The sequence below is a fragment of the Garra rufa genome, chromosome 12 (genome assembly GCF_049309525.1).
Source record: "Garra rufa chromosome 12, GarRuf1.0, whole genome shotgun sequence".
In the NCBI taxonomy this organism is placed as follows: Eukaryota; Metazoa; Chordata; class Actinopteri; order Cypriniformes; family Cyprinidae; genus Garra; species Garra rufa.
In genome coordinates, this window is record NC_133372.1 from 45,551,440 (window position 1) to 45,575,145 (window position 23,706).

The following is a 23,706-nucleotide window of genomic DNA, read 5'->3' on the forward strand; positions in this document are numbered from 1 at the left end:
AAAACAAAAATGGGATGCACTGAATTCCAGAATGCTTTCAGTCAAGCGACAGCGCCGTAATCTGCTCTGACAGTTCACGGACTCTCTTCAGAGCTTTGAAACATTGCGGCTGAAATTGATTTCTTAATGCAGAGAGTCCAGCAGACGTTGTTAATATCCCATTTGAATCAGTGCTGCATCATCTCATGTCTGATGTGCACTAATACACATTTCTTCATCTAAAACCACTGTGCATTTAAAATAAATAGAATTGCATTATTTAAACCGGTGAAAATGAGGATATAAACAGAGATAGAGAAAGTGGTGGTAAGAAACAGAGGAACAATACAACTTTGTTCAAGCACACAAGTGAAAGAGGTTTCTAGGGCAGAACTTGATGGTTAGATAACATCATTCTCTCTCATCAGCATTTTCAATGTAGCAAAAAAGAAAAAAAAAACTAATTTGAAGAGAGAGGAAATGTAGCTTGAAAGGCTGGCTGATGTTCCATTAAAACAGACCGCTTTATAATCTCCATACACGTCTGACTTTACATGTGATTTACATGATGATCATATAAAACAATATCAGAGTTATTAACCAGAGTCAAAAGGAGTTGTAAAGTCAACATGAAATTAAAAATTCTATTTACTTTGTTAAAAGATGTGGCTTTGACCAGGTTTAAAGTTAAATAAAACTAAAACTCAAACTAAAACTCAATAAATAAATAAATAAATAAATAAATAAATAAATACATACAAATATTTCAGCTAGCTATCAAGACAATATTATTATTTAATTTAGTTTAATGTGATATAGCAAAATAACTAAAACTGAAAAAATAAACATGTTAAAAAAATTAAACATGACAAAAAAAAATTACTCAAATTAAAATAAAAAATATAAAAATAAAAACTGATTCAAAATGTGAATAAAAATTCTCAATGGTACTAAAATATTCTGAAATATTTCACTTAGAAATCGATCATTTTTATTTTTTTAAAGATCTTTTCTAAGATTTTTGACGTATTTTAAATATACATATTAAAAGTAGACATCTATTTACTTTCTATACTAAAAGTAAAGAAAATAAACACATTTAGGCCTGCTTTCACAAACAGGGTTTAGACTAAGCCAGGATTAGGCCATAGTTCAATTAGAACATTAACATCAACATATTTTAAGACCAATCAGTGCAAGTTTCTTTCAGTTGAAACAACTCAGACTTACATTTTAGTCTTGGACTAGGCTTAAGCCTTGTCTGTGAAACCAGGGGTTAAAATTTATAGGCTTTCTTTTCTGGGAAAATGGGCTGAAATGGACATCATTATGTTTATAGTGGCATATCCAAATTTTATTTAATAAAGACTGAAGTTCCAAATGGAAATACATCAACACAATAAATAAACTTTTGCATGTCACTGTGAATTAATCAAACTGTATACTAAATATATCAATGTGACTTGACTGGAGCATACTGTAAGTGTCTCTCAAATCTGTCACAAGATTTGTGCAGCAAAATACTGAGGTTTTGATTTGAGTCAAGTCCAAACATGTCGTCAGTCAGCTTTTCTTTTTCTTTTTTTTTAGTACAGTGAATATGTTGAATATGTAGTGCACTGCCTGTTCATACTTTGCATTTTGTCTTGTGGCAGTAACAAACCTCGGAAGAAAAATACGTTTATGTGGTAGCATTGAGAATGCATTTGCTCTTTATTGTGTTTGTTCTGTGTTTGATGTGAAATCAAGTAACATGATGAAATATTGATTGCATGTATGTTTTCCACATGCGCACACACATCGCTTATATATGTGCACAGCTGGATATTTCCAAACTAAAGAATTCAATTAATGCACGCAAAAGCACTCGTTCACATGCACATGCATGAATATACAAAACATATGTTAAATACTCACACATGCATTCTGGAAACTGACTGGAATCCAGCCATAAAATGCTTTAGATTTATATACATTGAATTTAATTAAGCGCAAACAAACACACATATGCCATCCATGAGCGTGCAACACATTCCAGAGGAAAATCAAACGCAGGATGGATGTGTTTGTGTCGGTCACAGAGTTTAAATACATTATTGTGCATTTGTACGTGCCAATGAGCAGAACTGTATTCGCAAGCATTTCCAGTAAAGTAAATACAGATGAGAATGAAATGTGCAGTTGGCATTATTATTAAAATCCACTGGAAATACTTTTTACTTATTTTGACTGGCTTTTAAAATCTACCCAGACCAGGTGTAACTGCACCAGACTTTGCGCTGTATTAGGCCGGACTCTTCCATAAGCCCGCTGAAGAACAATGTAATTTAAACATCATGTAAGTTAATTCACTCTTTGTGTTCTCCAATCCAATTAAGCATGCAGCGTCGCGATAATGAGGGATTTCGAGCTGCCTGCGCATTACATGCAACATTCAAATTAAATTCAAACTGACACTTCCAATAAAAGAAGAGGATGACGGACAAGCAGGAGTAATTGGTTTTCTGGGACAATGAAAATGAAAAGAGGGATAGAGAGGGAGAGAGAGAGAGAAAGAGAGAGAGAGAGAAACAGAGTAATGTTTTTGCCAACAAATCACAGGGAACAAAAGACGTCAAGATGTGAAGTTAAAATGCAGAGATTTGTAAACACTATTGAGACACACGGAAAATCGTTTGCCTTTAAATAAAGAGGGGAAATTATTCTCAAAGCTCTCGTCTGCCGTTTGTGCTCCTCTATAGACGGAGTCCGGAAGTAAAAATCACTTTAATTCTTTTCCACAGAGGGACTGATTTTTAACGATAATGTATAAAGCTTTCAAGACAGACCTGCCATGAGATCTGAGGTAATTCACTGATGATATATGATCCTGTAGCCAATGTGACTTTAACTTTGCTTGTGTTTAATTGCCTAATTCCAGTCTGCAATTCTGAGGAGAAAAATCCACCAATCTGAGAAGCCTCAGTTATCATGGAAATGGAAAAAATGATGAGCTATACTATACTATATATAGATTGAAGTCTGTTCTGCTCACCAAGTCTGCAATTATTTGATCAAAAATACAGTAACATTTTAAAATATTTTTACAATTTAAATTAACTGTTTTATATTTGAATATATGTTAAAATGTAATTTATTTCTGTGATCAAAGCAGAATTTTCAGCATCATTACTCCAGTCTTAAGTGCCACATGATCCTTCAGAAATCATTCTAAGATGCTGATTTGCTGCTCAAGAAACATTTATAAATATTAATGTTGAAAACTGTTGTGCTGTCCAATTTTATTTTTCAGGATTCACAGATGAATAGAGAGTTCAAAAGAACAGCATTTATTTGAAATTTGCCTCTGTTACCACTAAAATGAAAATAGTGATGAAAGAGCTATTATATATAGAGAATAAAATAATAAAGTCTCTTCTTTATTTTTTTGATCAAAACTACAGTAAAATTTAAAAATATTTTTTTTGTAGGATTCACAGATGAATAGAAAGTTCAAAAGAACAGCATATATTTTAAATATAATCTATTATAACAGTCTTTACTGTCACTTTTGATCAATTGAATGCATCCTCGATAAACAGTGTTTAAGTTAATGATGACAAAGTCACATTTCCATGAGTTAATGTAATCGCTAACATGAACTAACAATACTTTTACAGTTAATTCATGTTAATTTCAGTTGTATTAATTGATATTGGTTAATATGTTATGAACAAACATGAATTACCAGTGTAATATGTGACCCTGGACCACAAAGCCAGTCATAAGGTTACATTTGACAAAACTGAGATGTATACATCATATGAAAGCTCAATAAATAAGCTTTCTATTGATGTATGGTTTGTTAGGATAGGACAATATTTGTCCGAGATACATCTATTTGAAAATCAGGAATCTGAGGGTGCAAAAAAAATCAAAACACTGAAAAAAATCACCTTTAAAGTTGTTCAAATTAAGTTCCTAACAATGCATATTACTAATCAAAAATTACATTTTGATATATTTACAGTAGGAATTTTACAAAAAATCTTCATGGAACATGATCTTTACTTAATTTCCTAATGATTTTTGGCATAAAAGAAAAATCAATAATTTTGACCCATGCAAAGTATTTTTGGATATTGCTACAAATATACCCCAGCGACTTAAGACTGGTTTTGTGGTCCAGGGTCACATATTATATTTATAATCATCAACAAAAGTGTTGTTAGTTCATGATACCTAATCCATTAACAAATGCATTCTACTGTTAAACAACGTGCAGTTTCATGCTAATCGCCCTGTAAAACGTCAGCCATTTAGAGGAAACTAACAGGACAGTGGTTCCTGTTCCTGTACCTTTGCGTGGTACTTTGCTTCCTCTTCCTGGGCGGAGCTCGAGGGGGAGGGCGTGGCTGACTGACTTCCTGACGATGACGGGGAACCGTGTGTAAAGGAGCCTTGGCCAATCTGAGAGCTGAGCTGGGACAGGGCGCTCATGGGGTGGGGTAGTATCCGGGCAGATGGGTTTAGCATGGGGTTGTGGTGGGCACGGGGGTAATGACTGCCCGCTTGCCCCGCAAACGCCGGCATCTAGGGTGAGAGAAGAAGACCAGACTTTACTAGGAGGAATTTTGAAAAGAAATAACCAATTGAGGCCGATCTACAAAGACACTAGTTTCTTCCCTCACCCTTTGAAGCAGCCATCTGATTATTGGCGGCTAGTTTAGTTAATTCCGCAACGGCTTTTGCACTACAAAGCGGATCTTTTATCAAATGATTTAGGTTCACTCAAACACGTACTGTACAAAGCTGTGCCAAATCGCAGTGCATGTGGGGTTTTGAAAGTGTCCTTTATAGTTTCAACCTGACTTATATCATCAACAGATTAGAGAGAGATCTAGATAGATAAGCATCGTTTACAGTAAGTCATCAACCACACTTCTCTCAGCATGAATTTCAAAGCTACTTCAAAAGCCACAATGCCATTGGTGCTCGACCCAGGAGAATCCCAGAGCAACCACAATAGTGACTTGACACCTAAAAACAACAGTAAGAATTCACCACATGAGACCTTCACGTCAGCTAAATAAACCATATATGCAGAAACAATTATGTAAATCACCATATATAAGACAAGTACAACGTGTGTGCACAGAAGGGAAACCGCTAAAAATGAATTGTGGCCGAAATGCAATTTGCACAAGGTGATTCTAGAGCATTTCAATGCATTGAGCACCTGGTTAACTCTTAAGTGCTAACTTCAGTGCAGCTCAGTAGTACAGTAAAGCTCCATGGAGAAGGGATTTCACAAAAAAAATCTTCATCTTGCAACTGTGCATCACTATTTAGCACCTGTCAAACTTGGTTGTGGGTGTTTAGTTAATAAAATGCAAGGCGATTCTAGTGCATTTAGAACATTGTTAACGTTAAATGCGTTCTAATGCAACTCCTAAAACAGTAAAGCAAATACCCCATTTATATAGAAAGAAATTCGCTAAAAAGTGCAATTTGCATGATGCAATTCTCCATCTTGCAACTGTGTGTCACTATTTAGCACCTGTCAAACTTGATTGTTGGTGTTTAGTTAATAAAATGCAAGTTTTTGCATTGATTCAATGCACAGTGATGCAACTCTTATTTTATTTACATTATAGACAGTAAAGCAAATTATTTAAAGCAGTAACGCAATTTCAATTCTCTATGTCCTGTACATGTGGCAGAATTGACAATAAAGTTGACTTTGACTTTTTTAATAAGATGCAGGATTTTGCATTGAAATACTAAACGTGGTGATGCAACTGTTTATTTAACATGCATTAGTATTACTATACAGTAAAGCAAATTCCATTTGTATTTACAGAATGAATTGTGGTCAAATGCAATGTGCACTGAGCAATTCTTGTTTTTGGCACTTAAATGCAATTCAACTCTTTATTTTTCATACATATCGACTCAAAAAGAGAATTTTTGCAATAAGAATAGATTGTCTCAAAAATGCAATTCACATTCCACAAATCTTAATAATAAAATGCAAGTTTTTGCATTGATTCAATGCACAGTGATGCAACTCTTATTTTATTTACATTATAGACAGTAAAGCAAATTATTTAAAGCAAGTGTTTACAGAATGAATTGTGGCAGAAATTAAATTTGCACGGGGAAATTCCTGGTTAAACACTTTTTTTGCACTGAAATGCAATGCAACCTTTTATTTTAAACTTTAGTATCGACTTGTGTATACGAAAGGGTAAATTAACTAAAAATTAATTGTGGCCAAAAATGCAATATGCACAGGGCGATTCTAGTGCATTTCAGTGCATTTAGTACATTGTTACCGTTAAAATCTAATGCAACTCCTAAACCAGCATATAGCCAATACCCCATTTATATAGAAGGAAATTCGCTAAGAAGTGCAATTTGCATGATGCAATTCTCCATCTTGCAACTTTGCGTCACTATTTAGCACCTGTCAAACTTGATTGTGGGTGTTTAGTTAATAAAATGCAAGATTTTGCATTGATTCAATGCACAGTGATGCAACTCTTATTTTATTTACATTATAGACAGTAAAGCAAATTATTTAAAGCAAGTGTTTACAGAATGAATTGTGGCTGAAATTAAATTTGCACGGGGAAATTCCTGGTTAAACACTTTTTTTGCACTGAAATGCAATGCAACCTTTTATTTTAAACTTTAGTATCGACTTGTGTATACGAAAGGGTAAATTAACTAAAAATTAATTGTGGCCAAAAATGCAATATGCACAGGGCGATTCTAGTGCATTTCAGTGCATTTAGCACATTGTTACCGTTAAAATCTAATGCAACTCCTAAAACAGCATATAGCCAATACCCCATTTATATAGAAGGAAATTCGCTAAGAAGTGCAATTTGCATGATGCAATTCTCCATCTTGCAACTTTGCGTCACTATTTAGCACCTGACAAATTGATTGTGGTGTTTAATAAATACAATGTAAGTTTTTGCATTGATTCAATGCACAGTGATGCAACTCTAATTTTATATACAGTTGAGGTCAAAGGTTGAGTCCCTGCACCTGGTTAACTCTTCTGCACTCAAATGCAATGCAACTCCTAGTACTGTAAAACAAAAAACCCATTTAAATCCCTAGAAGGGAATTCGCTAAGAAGTACAATTTATATGATGCAAATCTCCATCTTGCAACTGTGCATCACTATTTAGCAACTTGATTGTGGGTGCTAAGTTAATAAAATACAAATATGCTATTGCAAATGCAATTTTGCACTAATTCAATGCACAATTATGCAGCTCTTGTTTTACATGCATAGTATTATCTACATGTACAGTAAAGAAAATTCCATTTGTATTTACAGATGAATTGTGGCTGAAATGCAATTTGCACAGGGCAATTCTAGTGCATTATAGTGCACTTAGCACATGTTTAAATTGTCTTTGCACTGAAATGCAATGCAACTAATTTTTTGTCATATATTAGAACCAACTAATTTTTGTAATAATAAAATGGCACCTGGTTTAGCACCTGGTTAAATTTTCTGCTCTGAAATGCAAGTTAGTTTACAAGCATTACTATTAGCTTATATACAAAAAGCAAATGCCTATATACACAGAAGAATAAATTATGGCGAAATGCGATTTCCATGGCACAATTCTAGATCTTGCAACTGTGCATCACTACTTTTGTGCATTTAGCATCTGTTAAACTTAATTGTGGGTGTTTCATGGGGGCCCCTCAGGGATGTGTGCTGAGCCCCCTCCTCTTCACTCTGCTGACCCATGACTGCGCTCCAACCTCTTCATCAAGTTTGCGGATGACACGACTGTGGTGGGTTTCATTAACAACAGGGATGAGACAAACTACAGAAGCGAGGTGAGCCGCCTGGCCACGTGGTGCGGAGACAACAATCTCTCTCTGAATGTGGAGAAGACGAAGGAGATTGTTGTTGACTTCAGGAGAGCGCACACTCAGCACGCTCCTCTGACCATCAATGGTGCGTCTGTGGAGAGAGTGAGCAGCACCAAGTTCCTGGGTGTGCACATCACTGATGATCTCTCCTGGACAAACAACACCCCTGCACTAGCCAAGAAAGCACAGCAGCGTCTGTACTTCCTCCGCAAACTAAGAAGAGCAAGAGCACCAGCCCCTATCATGTATACATTCTACCGAGCAACCATCGAGAGCATCCTGTCTAGCTGCATCACTGTGTGGTTTGGAGCCTGCAATGCGTCCTGCCAAAAAACTCTCCAACGCATAGTGAGAGCAGCTGAGAGGATCATTGGTGTCCCTCTCCCCTCCCTCCAAGACATCTACAGCACACGTCTCACCAAAAAAGCCCTCTGCATAGCAGCGGATCCCACCCACCCAATGCAAAGCTTCTTCAGCCTGCTGCCATCAGGGAGGAGACTGCGGAGTCTCCAGGCCAGGACCAGCAGACTGAAGTACAGCTTCACCCATCAGGCTGTCAGGAAGCTCAACTCTCTCCCTAGTCTGCCCCCACTCCCCTCTTCTTCCCCACAAACTTTCTGAACTCTGACACACACACACACACACACACACACACACACACACACACACACACACACACACACACACACACACACACACACACACACACACACACACTTTGTGCAGCATTGGTCTGCCAACTACCTCACACTACTCATAAGACAGTTACAAGACTGCTCTGACACTTTTACACATTTACAAGCTCTGTTGGACTATATTGTTTACATGGTTTGCACTCTCTACCATGTGCCCTTACTTGTATATTGTATTTTTCATTTTATATATTATATGTTTTTTTGTATTTATTCATATTTTTTTAACTTCTACCTTTGTATTTAATGTTACTCTTTGTATTAATGTTACTTTTGTATTAATGTTACTTGTATGCACCATGAGTCTGAGAGTAACGCAATTTCAATTCTCTGTATGTCCTGTACATGTGGCAGAATTGACAATAAAGTTGACTTTGACTTTTTTAATAAGATGCAGGATTTTGCACTGAAATACTAAACGTGGTGATGCAGCTGTTTATTTAACATGCATTAGTATTACTATACAGTAAAGCAAATTCCATTTGCATTTACAGAATGAATTGTGGTCAAATGCAATGTGCACTGACTGAGCAATTCTTGTGCAATTCTTGTGTTTTTGGCACTTAAATGCAATTCAACTCTTTATTTTGAAGAGATGATGCCGACCCCTCAGAGGACCGCAGATGATGCCAGCCTTGAAACAACATACAGCACTACATAATTTTCTTACAAGTTTGATCACAGCACATAATCATTGCAATTAGTGTTCATCATCTGTTCGATTACACAGTTACTGATTTTAACATTTATATCATATGTACATCGACTTGACATACAGTATTCACCACTAAATACTAAAATTACTAAATATATTGTAGTAGCCTAAACTTTTGTACAGCGCTTTGCAACGATTCGTATTGTGAAAAGCGCTATACAAATAAACTTGAATTGAATTGAATTGAATTTTTCATACATATCGACTCAAAAAGAGAATTTTTGCAATAAGAATAGATTGTCTCAAAAATGCAATTCACATTCCACAAATCTTGTGCATTTCACTGCATTTTGCACTGAAATGAAATGCAATGCTCATTAGTTTACATGCATTACTATTAGTAAAATGCAAATGCCCATTTATAAATGATGTCGATTTTGCAACTGTGCATCACTACTTTAGTGCATTTAGCACCTGTTAAACTTAATTGTGTTTGTTAGGTTTGTTGTTAATAAGATGCAGAATTTTGCACTGAAATACTAAACATGGTGATGCAACTTCTTATTTTACATGCATTAGTATTATCACACAGTATATATAGTAAAGCAAATTTTACTTGTATATACAGAATGAATTCTGGCCCAAATGCAATTAAAGGATAACTATTGCCAAAATGCAACCTGGGCTGTTTTTTTTACTGTAAATGAGACAAACTTATATCTAAAAGCATGATTACGACAAACGAGCCGTTTTTGAGATTGACCGTGATTTTGTTTTGTGGTCAGTGGCCGGTGAATGGGAGTACTAGGGGCATAACTTTGAGCGCATCAAAATCGATATTTTTACAACACTAAGAAGGCTCGACACACCATGAAACTTTGCTCGAAGTATCGTCTGGGTCTCTACACATGAACTCCAGCATTGAGAACATTGTTTGTGTACACAGAGTTTACTAAAAAGAAAGGTTTTGAACAACTCACTTTCACTGTTTGAGTTTCCGCTCGCGGCCGTCTTGCCAGTCAAGAAGTGTCCATCTCCGAATGCGAGGAGAGTAAAGATGGATAGCTCCTAAAGCATATTTCCATATAAATGCACGGCTAATTCGTTATTTTGTCGCAAGTGAAAAACAATATTAACCTTCTAGTTGTAAAAAGAGCCTCATATAAGAAACATTAATATATAAGAATCTCGCATTCGGAGATGGACACTTCTTGACTGGCAAGACGGCCGCGAGCGGAAACTCAAACAGTGAAAGTGAGTTGTTCAAAACCTTTCTTTTTAGTAAACTCTGTGTACACAAACAATGTTCTCAATGCTGGAGTTCATGTGTAGAGACCCAGGCGATACTTCAGGAAATTTTCATGGTGTGTCGAGCCTTCTTAGTGTTGTAAAAATATCGATTTTGATGCGCTCAAAGTTATGCCCCTAGTACTCCCATTCACCGGCCATTGACCACAAAACGAAATCGCGGTCAATCTCAAAAACGGCTCGTTTGTCGTAATTATGCTTTTAGATACAAGTTTGTCTCGTTTACAGTAAAAAAAAAAACAGCCCAGGTTGCATTTTGGAAATAGTTATCCTTTAATTTAGTGCATTTAGCAACTGTCAAACTTAATTGTGAGTGTTTAGTTCATTAAATGCAGGTTTTTGCAATGCTGAAATTCCATGCACTCCATTTTTTTATATGCATTTGTACATTTCTAGCAAAAGCATACAGGAAAAAAGATACAGACACTCTTTGCTGAAGCCAGGCGTTGCTAAATCAGTTAATTTGCTAAATACGCAACAGCTCCAGTTTCTCTGAAATCACAAAATCCTCTCGAACTAAGTATCTGTAACTCATGTATTTTAATATTTCACCATGTTTCATTTCCATCGCCGCTCTTCAAAAAGCATCTCATCAGAAGATGTGAGCTGATGTCGACAGCAGGACTGAGAAGGGATGTATTCATTTACACATAAATAGGAATACTTAGCCAACCACGAATCAAAAAGAAATAGAAATAGAGGGAGAAAGTTGATGAACTAGCATTTATTCGCTGCATGCAACATTCACGAGTTGAGCTGAATTAAACATTACGAATCAACTGTGTGCTTTTAAAAATGATTAATGAAGTCGGAGAGGTCTGGGCAGAGCGGGTCTCGGTAAACATTACCGTAACGGCTATGATCTTAGCGAGAGTGCGTAATAACGCTAATTAACCTCTCAAGACTTGCTAATAGATGAGATTTAAAATGAAAGAGCTACAAAGAGCAAGAAAAATGCATGAAGTCCACAAACGCAGAGCTCTTTGTTAACGTCGGCGAATTAGCTACAGGACATCCTACTATGTTTCGGCACAAAAGCGGACCTGAAACAAAGGCTTTCCTCATTTAGACATTTCAGATCTCCAATTCTCAACAGCCCCTCCACAAGCAGCCCAAACACAACCTCCAACCTCAAATCAAATTTCAGCAACACCATTAGTTCAATTTTCAAATGCAGCGAAATAGCTTTAATGTTGGAGAGAGAGGGAGAGAGAATCCATTAATTTTCCATTTTCCGTGGAGTTGCTCTTTAAGGGCTTTCACAAACCAAGAAGCATTGAAAAACCAATTAATCAAACATGAATGGCCTATCATAGCGACGGCAACCCCATTTCCATAGCAACCGCTGCCGGCCAAGAGCATCACCCTGTTCTTTAATCTGGGCGCCGAACACACAAAAGACAAGAGAGAGAGAGAGAGACGGCCGGTGAAGCCAACGGGCTCATTGAGTGAATTTTCATATTACCGACAAATTCTGTGATTGGAACCTTTGTTGGGACAAAAGGTAGCGGGACGACTCTGCGAAAACCACCAATCTATCATAGTCTATTCTCTCTCTCTCTCTCTCTCTCTCTCTCTCTCTCTCTCTCACTCTCTGAATAATTTATGCTATTTGTTTCCAAACCATCATTGCAGCCTCGTCGTCCCGTTTGAAATTCTGAATATCATTTCAATACTGTTGACTGGAATTACTGGCCCGTTTCTTGCTGAGAAAAGGCTGTGCAAAGAATAAAACCAGAATACAGTGAATGAATGCACATGAAAATCTCTGATTAACTGTTTTCTTCAATAGGGATGAAATCAACTGTACTTTAATATTTCCACGTTTTATTTTCATCACTCTTATTTTACATGCATTAGTATTATTTACGGCATAAACAGCACATTATTTAAACATGAAAAGCACATTATTTAAAGCAAGTGTTAACAGAATGAATTGTGGCTGAAATGCAATTTGCATGGGGCAATTCCTGGTTAAACTTTTTTTTTTTTTGCACTGAAATGCAATGCAGCTTTTTATTTTACACTTTGGTAATAATAGTGTATACGAAAGGGTAAACTAACTAAGAATGAATTGTGGCCGAAAATGCAATTAGTGCATTTCAGTGCATTTAGCACCTTGTTAACTCTAAAATTTAATGCAACTCCTAATACAGTAAAGCAAATACCCTCTTTATATAGAAGGGAATTTGCTTCGAAAAAGCACTTCAACAAAATAAGCACTTGCATACATGTCTTTTTATAGAGTATTTGTCTATACAGTAGAAGTTGTAAATAAAACTAAGAATATTTTACAAGAATATACTATTTCAGGCTTTCTAATTTTAGATTTCAAGTTTACTTTAAAGTGCAACAATGTTTTTTTATTATTTATGAAATTATCTAGCAATTTCTAAATCGAAAATTAATTTCTACACCTTTTAAGTGAACCTTCAAAATAACACTCATCAAAATAAAGCATTATTCGCTTACTTTAGTTTCATTAGTTAAAATCAGTAACATTAACCTCATTAATTAACATCTTAAAATGTAAAAAATATGGTGTAAAAACAAATGCTAAATGCTAAATTTCACAATTAATTACAAAGAAACTTATTGAATTAAATGTGAAATTTCGAAGACCGAAATAGTATTTTCTTGTAAAAATACTCACCAATAATATTTGTTTTATTTACAACTTTGAAAAAAAAAGTTTTTTTTAAATTTACAAACAGATTATTAAAAATCCAAAGCTGTATCTGTTAATATTATTAACTGCACCTAAACTAGTTTAGGTGTTTAGGTTTATGTTAATAAATATGTTTCTCATTGTTATTGCATTAATGCATTAACTAATGGAACCGTATTGTAAAGTGCACTTAATTTATTTATAAAACAAATTAAAAAAAAAGTTATTTTTAAGTGAGATTAACAAAATATTAACACAACATACAAGAATTAACACAACATCAAGACAATCAAATTGGTCCAAATGATCAATTTTTCTTTTATGCCAAAAATTATTAGGATATTAAGTAAAGATTATATTCCATTAAGATATTTTGTAAATTTCCTACCATAAATATATCCCAAATTAATTTTTGGTTAGTAATATGCATTGCTAAGAACTTCATTTAGACAACTTTAAAGGCGATTTTCTCAATATTTAGATTTTTTTGCACCCTCAGATTCCAGATTTTCAAATATTGTCAAATCCTAATGAACTATACATCAATATAAAACGTATTTATTAAACTTCCAGATGTATAAATCAATGCAATTAAAAAAATGGACCCTTATGACCCCATTTAATCTTTTTAAGAGACTTAAAAATCTACTGTCCTTTAGATGCAGAGTCTACGTCACCATTTTGTCTTTTATTCTAACATTAGACTTTTATCATTTCATTCACACCATAAAGCCATTCCTCTCATATTTCACATTAAATAAGCAATTTCTAAGCGAAGAAAATCGTCAAACGAGCGAGCGTTTTGTGAGAGCGTGCCCGGCCCTGTTATTCCAAACCACATTTGCTTTCAATTTATTTGGAGTCACGGTTATAATCAAAAGAATAAAGACGTGCACCTTCAGCAAACGACTTCTCTCTTTACCGTCAATTTAGACAAAGCAGTCGGCGCGAATCGTTAAACAAACAATATATTGTCTGCTGCCTGCTTACTGCACATTTAGATGACATATTGAATATTTGTTTTTAATGCCGTCTGTTTGCAGAGAGACAGAAAGAGAGAAACTGATCAATAAGTGAGAGTGAAAAAGAAAACATGCAAGAGAGAGAGAGAGAGTGATGGGTTCAGGCTATATAAAGCAGGTTGGATGGCTGTACAAACATCATGAAACAGTCTCACAAAGGTTAGCGGTTGCCATAGGTACTGTATGCTAATTACTAAATGGTATAATCCTCGATAGGGGGATGGAGATGCTGTTCGGACCGGGCCATATGACTATATTTATCTTGTTTATTGGCAGGGAGGACTTATGTTACCTACATGTGAAGAAACATGCAGTTATGGAGTAAAATACAGAGATGCTTCCAATTTATTAATCTTAAAACAAGATACATTTACTACAAAGTGATTAATTAATGCTTTAATCTAGAAAAAAATAAATTATAAGGCCTCTAAATTATCAACATGATGCTGTTACTCATGTTGCAGTCTACTCAATGTCATGTAAATTAATAAATAAATTAAATAAAAATATTTAAAAGAATAAATAAAGCACATAAAAAAATATTAAAGCTAAAATAAATTAAATTAATATATTTTAAAAAGAATAAAAATGGCAAAAGCACATAACAAAATTGCTAAAACTAAAACAAAAATAAGTTAAATGGAAATATATAAAAAGACAAAAACATATAACAAAATTAGAAAACCTGAAAAAAGTTAAATAAAAATATATATAAAAAAATGCATTAGCACGTAAGAAAATGTCAATTAAACTAATAATGAAAAAATAAATAATAAATTATAATAAATAAATAAATAAATAATAAATTAAATAAAAATATTTAAAAGAATAAAAAAAATAATAAAAATTTTAATTAAACTAATAATAAATAAATTAATAAAATAAAAATATATTTTAAAAAACAATAAAAGTGCAAAAAGCACATAACAAAATTACTAAAACTAAAATAAAGTTAAATGGAAATATATAAAACGACAAAAACATATAACAAAATTACAGAACCTGAAAAAAAAAAAAAAAAAAAAAAAAAAAATATATATATATATATATATATATATATATATATATAAACATTTAAAAAATAGTACAAATTATACAAGCACATAACAAATGTACTAAAACTAAAATATATTAAAGTATCAAAACCTGAAATAAGTTAAATAGAAATATTAAAAAATAATAAAAATTGCAGTTAGTTAAACTAATCATAAATAAGTATATAATAATAATAAATTAAATTAAAACATTTAAAGTTAAAGCACATAACAAAATTAATAAATTAAACTAAATTAAATTAAATTAAAATGCTTTAAAAAAGAATAAAAATGACAAGCACATAAAATTACTAACACTAAAATAAAAATATGTTTTGAAATATTTTATCAAGTAAACGTCAGAATAACTGTAGTAGTATTTCCAGATGAAGCTTGGCTTTACTTGATTCTCCATTAATTGTTTTTATCAGTCTCAAATCTGATCATGTGGAGAAATTATCTTCCCAAGCCTCAAAAACATCTCACATCTCACATTTTGAGGAACATTTATTTGGTAATCTCTCATTGCATTATGTTTGGATCATTTCAATCTAATCTTACTAAGACATATTATCGGATATATAGTGTGACCACTGATAATTTTATAATTTTTTGCAAATATCTACTATGCTGAGCTGTTTTTTCCTCCATATTCTCACTATATGAAACTAACAGTTTTAGTTTTGTCTTGTTTTATCTGTAAAATGCACCAAATTTTCTTCAGTTTCTCTGTCAGAAAGACTTAATTTTGTTTTTGCAAAAATGCATTGTGTTTTAATGTCGTTGAGATATTTATACTGAAAAACAAGACAAAAATACTGATTAAGAAAATGATTTTTTGCTGCGCCCAATAACAAACGCTGTGTTGATTTAGCAGAGACTCTCTGTAAGGAAACTTCATTTCCTGTTCCTCTGTTGTGTCTTGAGCTCTTTGTTCTCGATGTACATCGCAGCCAAATAGAGTCCAAATAACAACCGCCATCCAATTATGAGCTTCACACTGAGCGCATGCGATATCTCAACGCTATTGTGTGTGATTCTCTGAATCCTCCTCCTCTAGTGTGCGATTGGACGAACGCCTTACTTAAAATAAAAGATTAAATATGCATGAAATACAGTAGATCATCTACTGTACGATCTCTTTCTGAACGTGCCATGTGTCTTTCAGTGACTGACATTGTGGTCTGTGGAAAACACACTGTTCTGGAAAGTTGTACAGTATTTTGCATGAATTACAAAGCATTATCAGCATAACCTGTCTGACACAAATTACTACCACAAGAAAGAGAATGTGCCTGAATTATCATATATGTAGCTTCATGTGGAAATGTTTGGGCTACAGAATAATTCACAGTTATATTCATTTCTGTAAAAGTACGGCTGTGTTCAGAATAGCCACTTCTGCAGTATGCTGTATGTATGCTGGGCACAGAATGTAAATTTTCTGCATGCAAATTGGCATACTGCATACTGTATCCCACAATGCATTGTGTTCAACTTTAGGTGTCTTTTCTAGCGCAACAAATTAATCATAATATCTGCAGTGATTTCTATGTTTCTGACATTATGCTAGTTCATATTAGATTAAAAATGCACATGCAAGACATTTCTAAGACAAAAAAAAAGAAAAAAAATGTTAAAAATGTTTCCCTAAAAAAGCGTTCACTAAGACTTTTTTTTTATTGAAATAAAGCTGAAATTAAATAAAATATAAATGTAAGATGAAAAACCTAAGCTTAAAAAAAAAAAAATAAATAAAAATGTTGCCTAGGCAAGTAACTGGAAAAAATATGAAACTAAACTTGAAACAAAAAATTTAAATAAGTTAAATAGAAATAAATATATAACAAAATAATAGCACATAAAAATGTAAATTAATCTTATAGTTAAATAAAAAAATTATAATAAATTAATTAAATAAAATTATTATTTTTTAATAATAAAATGACAAAAGCACATAACAAAATTATTAAAACTAAAATAAAAATAAGTAAAATATAAAAATATAAAAATAAAAATGACAAACAAAATTACAAAACCTGAAAAAGTTAAAAAGAAATGGTAAAAACAATAAGAAAAATTGCATTAGGAAAATAAAAAAATAATAAAAAATAAATAAAATAAAAATATTAAAGACAATAAAAATAACAAAAACATAACAAAATTACAAAATCTGAAACAATTAAAATTAAACAAATAAATAAATAAATAAAATAAAAATATTTTTAGAAATATACAAATGACAAAAGCACATAACACAATTACTAAAACTACAATAAGTTAAATTCAAATGTAAAATAAAATAATAAAAATGACAAAAGCACATAAGATTACTAAAACTAAAATAAATAAAATTCCAATGTAAAAAAAAAATAAAAATCACAAAAGCACATAACAAAATTACTAAACTAAAATAAAATAAGTTAAATGGAAATATATAAAAATAAAAATGACGAAAACATATAACAAAATTATAAAATTTAAATTTGAAAAAGGGTGAATAGAAATATTTTTAAAACATTATGAAAAAATGCATTACACATACAAATAAAATTAAACTAATACATAATAATAGTAATAATAAATTAAATACAAATATTTTGAAAAAACAAAAGCACATAACAAAGTTACTAAAACTAAAATAAATTAAAATATTTAAACAATACTAAAAATGTCAAAAGCACATAACAAAATTACTAAAACTAAAATAAAAATAAAAACATATAACAAAATTATAAAACGTGAAAAAAGTTAAATAGTAATATTAAAAAATAATGCAAATAGACAAAATCACTTAAAATTACTATAATGTAAACTAAAATTAAAATAGAAATATGAAGAAAATGTAAAAACGAATTAATAATAAAATAATAAATAAATAAAAATAAATAAATAGTGCACTAGTATTGCATTGTGAACACAGCCAATGATACAGCAAAGAGAATCTAGGCCATCAGCGTTCAACAGGTGGGTCACAAACCCTAAAATGGGTCACGGGTCTGATCTGACAGATAAAGAGAAAAAACATTTCGCAAAAATAATAGTCATGCATAGATAGAAAAAAAAAAAAAAAACACTTGCCAAGCTGTTGATGTCAAAGGTCAAACTAGACAGATGTCAATGTGGACAGTAAGTGCAAAAAGTGCAATGCAAGCTGTGCAATTCATAATGACAAGAATGCATTGGACTGCATGACTCTGGGATCTTTTTGTAAGTGATTCAGATGTAAAACGAGTCCTAAAGCACAAGCGCTGCTCTGGGCATGATGGGTAAGCGCTCTCTCTCGCCCGCCGCCTCTGATTGGAGACATCTTGTTGGGAGTGATGGCTCACTCCACGCAGGTTCACAGTTGCTATTGTAAAATCACAGAGCGGTTAATTGAAACAAATGACTATAATAATAGAACATTATCCCGGCAGGCTCGCGGCCATGGCAGCTTTAATTAGCCGAGCGCCGGAGACTGATCTCTCGCGCTCCAGCCGTAAACACGACGGGGCGGGCGGGGGGGAATCTCATCGCGCTCTGCCCTCGCCGCGACTCCTTGTTCGCCTCGAGGGCAGAACATGAAACCCCGGCGCCGCCGCTCACCTCCCTCTTCCTCCATCGCTCCATCTCTGCCCGCGGGGGTCATTTATAACGCCGCTCTGAGTGCTAATAAGAGGGCCAATTTATAAATCAAGCGCTGGTTAAATCTGTAAGCAAACGCAACCTGTCGTCCCCGAAGACGTGCGAGTTTCATCTCCTCGCGTGTAAACGGAAGATGCTTACAAAGCGTCGCTCTTTGAACTCCGGGCTGAACTAAACCTCAGCGCACCACATCACACGCCGGCTCCATTCACAGACACGTTTTCCAGATTTACTTCACAGCTTCATTCATCAAGCATCACATGAGTCTCACAAATGTCTCAAACTGAGCTCAGAAGCACTCTTGAAGCATGCTCAGTCACCAATGTTGTATTTCTTTGATTAAAAATACTGTAAAATACATCAAAATTCTGCAATATTATTATAATTTAAAATAAGTGTTTTCTATGTGAATATATAGTATAATGTAATTTATTTCTACGATGCAAAGCTGAATTTTCAGCATCATTATTCCAGTGTTCAGTGTCACATGATCCTTCAGAAATTATTTGAATGTGCTGATTTGCTGCTCAAGAAACATTTCTGATTATTATCAATGTTGAAAACAGTAGTGCTGTAATAAAATTGCCAAAAAATAAGTAAAATTATTTATATAAATATATAAATGACAAAAACATGTAACAAAATTATAAAACCTTAAAAAGTTAAATAGTAATATTTTAAAAAAATATAAAAAAATGCATTAGCACATAAAAAATTTAACTAATATTAATAATAATAAATTAAATACAAATATTTTTAAAAATAATAAAAATGAAAAAAAAAGCACAAAACAAAATTACTAAAACTAAAATACATTTAAATATTTAAAAAATAATAAAAATGCCAAAAGCACATAACAAAATTACTAAAACTAAAAAAAAAAAAAAAAAAAAAAAAAAAAAATTCTGATTATTATCAATGTTGAATACAATTGTGCTGCCCAGTCTAAACAGTCTTTACTGGTACTTTTGAACAATTTAATGCAGCCTTGTTGAATAATAATATTAATTTATCAATAGTAAAATAGTAATTTCTTTCAAACAATGTCCAAAAATGTTTATTTTTTATTATTATATAACTAATACTCTTATTAAAGTATTAACGCATTACTTCTGTTAATACATCTATTTTTATATCATATATGCATCTTTGCTGTACAATATTACATTTGTTTAAAAAATGTATATATATATAATATGTAAATTGATTATTATATTATGTAATCATTAAATATATATATATATATATATATATAAATTATTTGTATATTATTAATAATACTATTATGAAATATTACATTTAAAATGTTTTGTAAAATTCTAAAAGTCCTCACTGTCACATTTAATCAACTGAAAATGCATCTTTGCTGAACAATAATGTTAAATTTCTTTAAAAAACTTTTAAAAATATTATGTAATTTTTTTACCTATATAATTATATTATTATAAAATATGTTTTTATATGATATTATATGATGTTTATACTTTTTTATTTTTATATAATTATTAATGATATTATTATGCATATATATATATATATATATAAAGATAGATAGATATAAACTTTGAAGCAAATCAAATTAATAAATCTAACAAGGCTACATTATCTGAAAATAAAACCTGTTCAGCAAGACACATTGTGTGTAAAACACAATAATTGTTCCTAATAATAATCACACTCCTACAGAACAAATGCTATATGCATATGATTGAACAAATGCTATTTTTCGTCTGCCATTTGTTTGTTTTGACCGTTGACAGCCGCTCAGATGAGCTGATAGCATTGCCATGTTGTTCCCTTCTATGCAATCTTCCAGACATCATGATCTGCAGCAGAAACATCCTACATCTCTGAACGGAGCGCAGCAGAAAAACCACAAAAATCCAATTTAGATTTCATGGGGTCTTAATGCTAGTACCATTCATAGGAGGAGGAGACTGGAGGCAACAATTGAAATAATTTGATTGGACCTTTATTTCATGGCTGGGACAGTTTTATTACATTATATTCCAATTCAATTAACTCAGATGTAAATCTGAGGCGAGCGGCGAGGGACGGAGAGAAAAGCCTCTAAAAGACTGGTGGAGTCTCTCTACGTGTTCATTACGACACGGACGCACACGTGTTCCTCTCCAACTCCACGGATCAGAGTGGGCCAAAACAACTAATTCACTTTCACACGGTTAATAAGCTTCCGCTGCAACACGGTTTCAACTAAACGTCTTTAACATGTGAGCGAGACTGGAGGAAAACAAACAACACCAACAAGCTGACAAACAAAGGCTTTAGCGGAGCTGCTTTGTTGCGTGTCATGTTCACATGGCTTATTTGTGTGTATTTGGCATGTGTGTGTTTGTGTGTAATGAGGCCAACACTATAAACACTATAAAGCTTCAGGACGGTCAGCGTTTACTGCCTCTGTGGGACGGCACAGCCTCCGCCTCGATCATATTCTGTGATATAGCATTCCAGCTTATACATGATCTGAAGTCAGGCATCTTGATTCTAGACAGTATTTTGAGGTGTTATAGGTGCAATCTGGATGTGACGCCGATTTAAAGGATGAACGGAACAACTATGAGATACTTTTGGTCAAAATCAAGGCAGCATCACGTGTTGTTATTGTTAACTAAAACGATTAAAATGTAAATAAAAACAACTTAACTAAAATATAAATATTAAATCAGTTTAAATTGAACTTGTTTTCTGAAATAAAAATGAATAAAAAAATATTACAATTATAAAAATTATACTAAAATTAATAATAAACTGTAATAAATATAATTAATATGAATTACATTTAAAATTAATATTAAAATATTATGTATATATATAATACTTTTTAATTATAATATATTCACTTTCACATGTATATATTATGATTATATATATATTATTTTTATTATATATATGTATATATTATTTATGATTACTTAATATATATACATGATACATATATACATAATAGACAAACAGCTATTACATATTTTACTAAAATGTAAATATTATATCAGTTTAAACTGAACTTGTTTACTGAAACAAAAATTTATTAAAAATGTAATAAAATAAAATATTAAAAACTATACTAAAATTAATAATAAAAATAAATATAATTAATATGAATTAAATTTAAAATTAATATTATTAAAAAATTAGTTACAGTATGCACATATATATATGATACTTTGTATTATAATATTTTAATTTTCATGTTCATATATATATATATATATATATATATATATATATATATATATTATTTATGTATGTGTATATATATATATATATATATATTCATATAATTTTATTTTACTTTATACATAATTATAATATATATATTTTTATTATAATATATTCACTTTTATGTCTATATATATATAAACATGTAGCCTATATATATATATATATATATATATATATATATATATATATATGAATCATTTATATTTATATATTTAAATATTTACATAATATATTATTATTTTTTCATTTGATTACATATATTGTTATTATGTGTTATTTTTTCAAATACCACTACAAAATAACCAAAATTAAAAATAAAAATTGAAAAGCTACTTCAATATTAATAAATAGCATAAAAGTTCAAAAGCAATAATAGATTGAAAAATGAACTAGAACATCAGCATACATTTTTAATCTCAATCAAATAAAATATTTTATAACAACAAAATTACAATAAATTAATTTATAATAATTTTTTTGAATTAAATAATAAAATTTCAAATATGTGATGGTCATGTGACAACTAATAATGTAATAAATGTTTATCTTTTTTAAATAATATGCAGTATGCAGTGTTTACAATACAGTATGCAGTTAGCTAGTATTCCATTCTGAACATGACCAGCAAAACTTGACGCAACAGTCTAAAACAACTATTAAAAACACAGTGCAAATGGCCCCTTAGCAGACAGCAGCCTATTTAGACAGCAGACAGCAAGGCAGCTCACTAGGTTTGGGAAGAGAGCGTATATATTTCCCAGGCTCATCTCCTTCCCTCCTTGTTTCGGCGAGTGGAGTTTGACATGACAGCTCTGAAATGGCTTTGGAGAAGAGAGACGGCCGTATCAACACATGGAACAGACAGAAAGACAGAACATTTCTACTACATCTAATGAGAAACGAAGCCTGCAGTCAGCAGCCCCACACACACACACACACACACACACACACACACACACACACACTCACACACTGACTCTCGGCAGGGTGTCGCAGCAACAATTAGGTTCATTTAAGGATGATTAGTAAGTGCGTTAACTCTTCACACATGCTCGGCACGTGTTGGTGACAGCGGAGCGGCTTTCAGAAAGTGTAATCCAAACCCCTGCTAGCTCAAATCCATCTGCACTGTGCTTTATGCTTTATATATCTGTGCTGGAGACACCAGTGCGGTGAGACTTTAACATGTAAGAGTCATGAAAAACTGACTTAAACCAAACCAGCGGATGCCAAACTCAAGCAATAAGCCATATTACAGCTCTTTAATGTCTCAAATATTTCTGAAAGCAATATGAGACTTTTGTTTTCTTTAGAGTTTTATATTTGCCTGAAATCAAAGGTCAGATTTTAACTGGTCTGATAAATATTTAGATACATTTTATAAATGTAAAAATTTATATTAAATATACAAAAAAAGCTAATAAACAAATAAAATAATCAGTGTTATTATAGTTAACTAAAACGAAATTAAGTCATCAAAAAACAAAACAAACAAAAAAAACCTTTTGGTTACTTGAAATGAAATTGCAATGTAAATTAATATTAAATATTACTATAAAAAATTATAGTAATATTTAATTTGTATGACATT

General features: G+C 32.1%; 1 protein-coding gene across 1 annotated transcript in view; it reads right to left on the minus strand.

Annotated features, from left to right (window-relative positions):
* The window catches only part of LOC141346666 (TOX high mobility group box family member 2-like), a 68,328-nt gene that overhangs the window by 27,810 nt on the left and 16,812 nt on the right, over positions 1–23,706 (minus strand). The gene's annotated exons all lie outside the window — the stretch shown is intronic.